The sequence below is a fragment of the Barbatula barbatula genome (assembly GCF_947034865.1).
Source record: "Barbatula barbatula genome assembly, chromosome: 13".
Classification (NCBI taxonomy): Eukaryota; Metazoa; Chordata; class Actinopteri; order Cypriniformes; family Nemacheilidae; genus Barbatula; species Barbatula barbatula.
Window position 1 is genome coordinate 1,224,587 of NC_136776.1, and position 7,091 is coordinate 1,231,677.

The following is a 7,091-nucleotide window of genomic DNA, read 5'->3' on the forward strand; positions in this document are numbered from 1 at the left end:
AAATTCGAAGGTAAATTCAAAGCTAAATTCGAAGGTAAATTCAAAGCTAAATTCGAAGGTAAATTCAAACCTAAATTCGAAAGTAAATTCAAAGCCAAATTCGAAGCTAAATTCAAAGCTAAATTCGAAGGTAAATTCAAACCTAAATTCGAAAGTAAATTCAAAGCCAAATTCGGAGCTAAATTCAAAGCTAAATTCGAAGGGAAATTCGAAGCTAAATTCAAAGGTAAATTCAAACCTAGATTCGAAGGTAAATTCGAAGCTAAATTCAAACCTAAATTCGAAGCTAAATTCGAAGCTAAATTCAAACCTAGATTCGAAGGTAAATTCGAAGCTAAATTCAAACCTAAATTCGAAGGGAAATTCGAAGCTAAATTCAAAGGTAAATTCAAACCTAGATTCGAAGGTAAATTCGAAGCTAAATTCAAACCTAAATTCGAAGCTAAATTCGAAGCTAAATTCAAACCTAGATTCGAAGGTAAATTCGAAGCTAAATTCAAACCTAAATTCGAAGCTAAATTCGAAGCTAAATTCAAACCTAAATTCGAAGCTAAATTCGAAGGTAAATTCAAACCTAGATTCGAAGGTAAATTCAAAGCTAAATTCGAAGCAAAATTCGAAGCAAAATTCGAAGGGAAATTCGAAGCTAAATTCAAAGCTAAATTCGAAGGTAAATTCAAAGCTAAATTCGAAGCTAAATTCAAACCTAAATTCCAAGGTAAATTCAAAGGTAAATTCGAAGGTAAATTCAAACGTAAATTCGAAGCTAAATTCGAAGGTAAATTCAAACCTAGATTCGAAGGTAAATTCGAAGGTAAATTCAAAGCTAAATTCGAAGCAAAATTCGAAGGGAAATTCGAAGGGAAATTCGAAGCTAAATTCGAAGCTAAATTTAAAGCTAAATTCGAAGCTAAATTCAAAGCTAAATTCGAAGGGAAATTCGAAGGGAAATTCGAAGCTAAATTCGAAGGGAAATTCGAAGTTAAATTCAAACCTAAATTCAAACCTAAATTCGAAGGTAAATTCAAAGCTAAATTCGAAGGTAAATTCAAACCTAAATTCGAAAGTAAATTCAAAGCCAAATTCGAAGCTAAATTCAAAGCTAAATTCGAAGGTAAATTCAAACCTAAATTCGAAAGTAAATTCAAAGCCAAATTCGAAGCTAAATTCAAAGCTAAATTCGAAGGTAAATTCAAACCTAAATTCGAAAGTAAATTCAAAGCCAAATTCGGAGCTAAATTCAAACCTAAATTCGAAGGGAAATTCAAAGCTAAATTTGAAGGTAAAAATTCAAACCTAAATTCGAAGCTAAATTCAAACCTAAATTCGAAGGGAAATTCAAAGCTAAATTCGAAGGTAAAAATTCAAACCTAAATTCGAAGAGAAATTCGAACCTAAATTCGAAGGGAAATTCGAAGGGAAATTCGAAGGGAAATTCGAAGCTAAATTCAAAGCTAAATTCAAAGCTAAATTCAAAGCTAAATTCAAAGCTAAATTCAAAGCTAAATTCAAAGCTAAATTCAAAGCTAAATTCGAAGGGAAATTCGAAGGGAAATTCGAAGGTAAATTCAAAGCTAAATTCAAAGCTAAATTCAAAGCTAAATTCAAAGCTAAATTCGAAGGGAAATTCGAAGGGAAATTCGAAGGTAAATTCGAAGGTAAATTCAAACCTAAATTCGAAGGGAAATTCAAACCGAAATTCGAACCGAAATTCAAACGTAAATTCAAAGCTAAATTCGAAGGTAAATTCAAAGGTAAATTTACCACCATCAGTGCCTTAATAAATTAAAATAAAAATACAATACAATGATTCTAGCTTTCATTCTCACAATTTTTAGGTAATATTCAAGAATAAATTACGCCAGTGTCTTTAAATCGAGCCAGATCATTGTTTCATTTTAAAGCCACTCAACATATTATCATCAATTAAAGCTTTATCTGGCCAGATATAAACTTCTTATGTCCACAATGAAGCATACATAACATTTATGTACGCCGAGGTTAGTCAAAAAACATCTTGCACTTTGCTTTTTTTCTATTATTTGATACTTCTGGATGCTGTTACAGAAATTAAACTGTCTGAAACTGTCATGTAACATATACAAACTAGTAGAAAAAAAGTGTTACACGTGACATATTTATTGCAAAAATCTCTCATCACTCACATTATTCACAGACACCTACATTGTGTGACCAAAACATGCCTACAGGTTTCACAAGAACACAATCCAGCCGGACAGAAGTCTGGTGTGGTGTAGGCTGAAGTGAACAAGGCTCCGTATAGGTTGAGATCATAACTGAATGAATTGATTCTAGGTTAAAGAGTAGGGCAGTTTACAGGATTCTCTTGCTTCACTTGATTGAATGTACATTTGTGCTTTCTGTAAATTGAAGAAAAATAAAAGAACTTTTTGACATATGCAGGGGATCGTGAAGACTTTTATTTTGACCTTTAACATGGGCGCCGCCATTATTTCTTTTGGATGATGACGCGGTGCACGTGAAGAGAGTGGAAAGGTGCAGCGGTAAACATGAATGGCGATCTCGGGACTCAATCACGATCAAAAGTTGAGTTTAGACCCGCGACATATATATAGAAGAGCTGCAGGACGTTGTCTCTGAGTGTTAAAGGAAGATTTCTGCCGTGTTCGTGCGTGGAGCTGTCAGTGTCAGTCGCGTGTTTTCTTTCATGTGGTCAAACGAACTTGAAACCGTGAATGTTGCTGGTCGTGTGAAGAAAGTCGGATCGGGTCGTGTGGGATCAGGATCTCGCTGAGGGTCAATGAGTGAAGAAACGGTACCCTGCCATCCGTTGGTCATCATTCAGCATCTCGAGTGCTGATGTTACTACTGAACACTGGTAAGCAAACTATAATCATCAGAAACACATTCATGCACTTTCTTTTGTGCACATGTCGTGGAAAGTTGTTCTTGTAGTTTCAGAAAAAAGCATCTAAAGTTTACAGTGTTTTCAACCCATAGTTATAGTGAAATCCCTCAAAGGACCAATCAGATCTGTTCCTGTTACCTTCTTTTGTCTTGTCATTCCACCAATAGATTTATGCATCGGTCAAGTTTCAAGCTTGTGTCTTACAGACATTGCTGGAGTTTACTGAACTGTGCTCTTAAAACATAAGTGACTTAATAAGTGTAAATACATGATCACATTATACACAACCACCTTTGATTAAATATAGTTTCAGCTCACTCAGATCATAACACTAATACATCATTATTCTACTTTCTCTATGGATACTTCTTATTACTTATTAAAATATATATATATGTGCTTTTGTAAAATCATTAAAGGCAAGTATATATGTGAATATGTGATATATTCAAAACAAGTATATATGTTGAAGACAAATATGTATGTGGTTAATAACAAAGTCTGCACTTTTAACCGTAGCAGGCGTCTCTTTAACTTTTAACAGTAGCAGGCGCCTCTTAATCATGTACCCCGTCTCTGGACACCCTCCCTCCCTTCTTGACCAAGTCCAAGATGCAAAAATATGTCAAAACAAATATATCAAAATCCTATACCTCTTTCATGTCCTGCTAATAAAGCAATAAGCCCCGCGAAGCCGTGGGTTACAGTGCATTTTATAACAGCTAAGGGGCGTTGTTAGGCACAACGCGAAGCGGAGTGCCTAAAACCCCCTTAGCTGTTATAAAATGCACTGTAACCCACGGCTTCGCGGGGCTTATTGCTTTTATAAAACGGTTAATCCATATGCATAGTAAAGTTTCATGAAGTAAAACACAACAAATATTATGTAATTATTTTAATAGAAATACATTCTTCCGCCAAACAAAGTAGTTCCTCAGAAGCAGGTGCGGCTGCCAAGCAACACAGACGCAGCAAAGAACACAATAAAAATGTGATTAAAGACTGTGGTGTTTATCTATTAACATTAACATGTATCTATTTTTATACATGAACAGTGTTTTAAAGTCAATAAACATACGTGTAACAAAGTTCCATAAAAGGAAGGAAGGAGACGGGAACCGGCGAACATAAACTAACTTTTAATTAATAAATAAACTCAAACTACCACATAAAATCCAGGCCTGTTCCTCTCTCACTGATGGTCCGATCGTTCGTCCTTTAATTAATACTCCACAATCTCCTCCGTGATACGAGACCGTCGCACGTACAGCTGACGCTCGTAATCACTCACGCACCGGCCTCGCATCCCGACTCTCGTCACGCCTACCTCACTACAATACCTCATCACACCAGGACTGAAAACAACCAACAGAGCACATAATCTGTTTATGAGTATTCCCCTGATTTCTGGACTTTTCGATGTCTTCAATTTCTCTTTCATTAATTTCAGCGTGTCGTCTTTGTTATTGGTCTAATTTGTCTGTCATTTCAATCTCTTCACAAAATCGGACATTTTGACAATTATTTCGCTGTACGTAGCAAGAGTGGCGCAGTGATTCTAGGTAATGCGGTCAGCCGTTATATATCGGGGTCTTTTATAACGGCTTAGATCTCCGCTCAACCAATCAGAATCAAGGACCAGAACTGACCGTTTTATAAAAACAAATATATCATGTCCTGTGCCCCTAACACCCTGCAAGATGCTCCCCTGAGAGCTGCTCCCACGTATATCTCATGGGCCCCTGTTCATGATGCTCCATTGCTCCATATCTGGAAGATCCCCCCTTAGTGCACCCTGTGAGCCTGCGGGCCCATGGCCCCTTGCAAGATGCAAGCAACCACCGAAAACAGCTCAGAAATTACACAATATATTCCCCCTTTGGGACTCGCAAAGAGTCCCACAGACAAAAATAATCTCTGGAGATTAAGAGCATAATTGGTTATCACACATTCATCTTTGGTTGCATTTATGCCAAACTCCACCTGCTCCAATGTAGTATTCATGAAACTCGTGCTGTTCATATGCTGTCCATCTGTAGAAACATTTCTCATAACAATTGGTAGTACAATAACACATGACAGGCACTGAACCCTTAAATGATAATCTGTCCTTCTCAGGAGTCACCTGGAAGCAAGGATAAAAAACACTTAACACTCTTCTACAGAGAGGATTCAGAGATTATCCAAATAAAGCAGCATCACAGACAGACTTTTTTTTCCCAGTCCTTCAGTGGATGCACAGAAACTTGAGTCCATTAACAGTGATTGATCACGGACTACAGTCTACTAAAAACAAGTTAACATTATGAATGAAGCACTGAAGCAAACGCTGGCTAATGATGCCAGAACAAATTTAGCTATGATGGCACATTTTCAACCACTGGGTTAATATTAGTGGGCAAAGTAATTCATAGGTTACAGCAGTGACTTGCACATTTAAACATGGTAACTATGCAGATAGTTAAAACTCTAAACATATGGCCATAACCATTTGATTTCCAGAAAGAAAAAAACAATACCTTTTGTACGTCTCTGGCTTCTGACTGTGTGTTCACTTTAAGAATGGAGGGTTCAACCTCACTGAGAGTCTACAAAACATCAATTAGACATTTGAAACCCTTGTTCGTTTAAGCACTAACCCTATGCATTGTATTCTGTGCTGAGCACTAATATTTACATTTACATTTAGGTATTTGGCAGATGCTTTTATACATTTATACACAGGTATCTGTAATCCCATTGTGATCAAACACACAACCTTGCGTTGTTAACACAATGCTCTTACCACTGAGATAGAGGAAAGCTAATATTCAGCTACAATGACATGTTTTACAATCAGACTTCAAATAAATAAGAAGGATATATAATGTTTCTCCCTTATTGGAATTAAAGTTAGGAATGAATAAGATTGGAATAGATACGCAGAATTAGCGACCGTACTCATTCTCTTCCAGTACAACTGTCACTCACCTCGTGTAGTCCCACAGTAAGAGCAGCACAATCATCACTGCCTGGTGAAAACTGGGTCTTATGGCTTATCTGAAAATATAACGTAAAGATAAGAGTTTTAAAACATGGCTAATATATGAAATATATCAAAAGGATAATGTAGAGTCAGCCAGTAATGCAAAAGAGACATGAACAGGATGACCAGGGTTAGTACACAGTTACTGACCAATAAATACTGTATGTGCACATGAAGTATTGATTTGAGATAATATCAAAGTAAGATTACAAAAGAGTTTCATTTCAAATCAATATTTAAATATAAGATACATGTTTAAATGTAACCCGAGATACTTTAATGCATCACATTACACGCATGTTCATTATAGTATGACAGCTTTACAGCTGTTTTATGAGGTAAACATGTTCTTGATGTTTAACTTGACTGAAGAATCTCAAGTGTGGTTTTAGTTTGACAGAAGTCTGGTCTATAAGGACACACGTCTTACCGGGACACTGGTAACTACAGCACCCTGAGTTTAAGTATTTGTATGAGACATCACTTTATACACACACACAATCATAATTCAGTGAGTGATAACTGTGGCAAACAATCTGTTTCGGAGGTACACTGAAATCTGCTCTTTCACTTGAGGAATAACTCAATTATTACATTAACTTATTGGATAAAGAATCAGTTGAGACCCAAACAAGATATAGTTATCATCTGAAACAACAAGTTTGAAACTCAAACAAGAAAACTTTGAGGGCGTCATAATATATATCTTGTCTCCGCTCACATTCTTCTTTGCTTATGAGATCTCCTCTGTATTCCAGCAGGAAATCTCCCTTATCAAACTCAGTACAACTGAACACACCTCTCCCTACACGACAACAGAGAAGTCAATAGCATACAATGTACCTGACACAGCTTTAATAAACCATCAAACTCACCTTTTGAATCATTGATGAATCTGCCATCAAGCCCTTCCTTGTCTTTCTTCAGAAGTGAAAACCTCCAGACGCTTGGGCTTTCTCCTTCGCCGGTCATAGGAAAAGACACTCAATAATTCTGAACAGTGCATTTCATTTGACAGATGATTCAGCAAGTTTGGTTTAAATATAAACATTAAGAATGACAGTTCTATTGGTACAGAGTTTATGATATTAAACTCAGGAGTAATAAGACTCATCTTGATCAATCTCTTAACGCAGAAGAATTGCAGTTATATTTCACAGCAGCATATCAGGATAC

General features: G+C 36.4%; 1 long non-coding RNA gene across 1 annotated transcript in view; it reads left to right on the forward strand.

The window, feature by feature from the left end:
• The first annotated feature begins 2,481 nt into the window (after positions 1–2,481).
• The window catches only part of LOC306903138, a 45,747-nt gene continuing 41,137 nt past the window's right edge, over positions 2,482–7,091 (forward strand). The window contains exon 1 of the long non-coding RNA XR_013787520.1: positions 2,482–2,860. This is a non-coding gene — a long non-coding RNA (uncharacterized lncRNA). The remainder of the gene's footprint in view (positions 2,861–7,091) is intronic.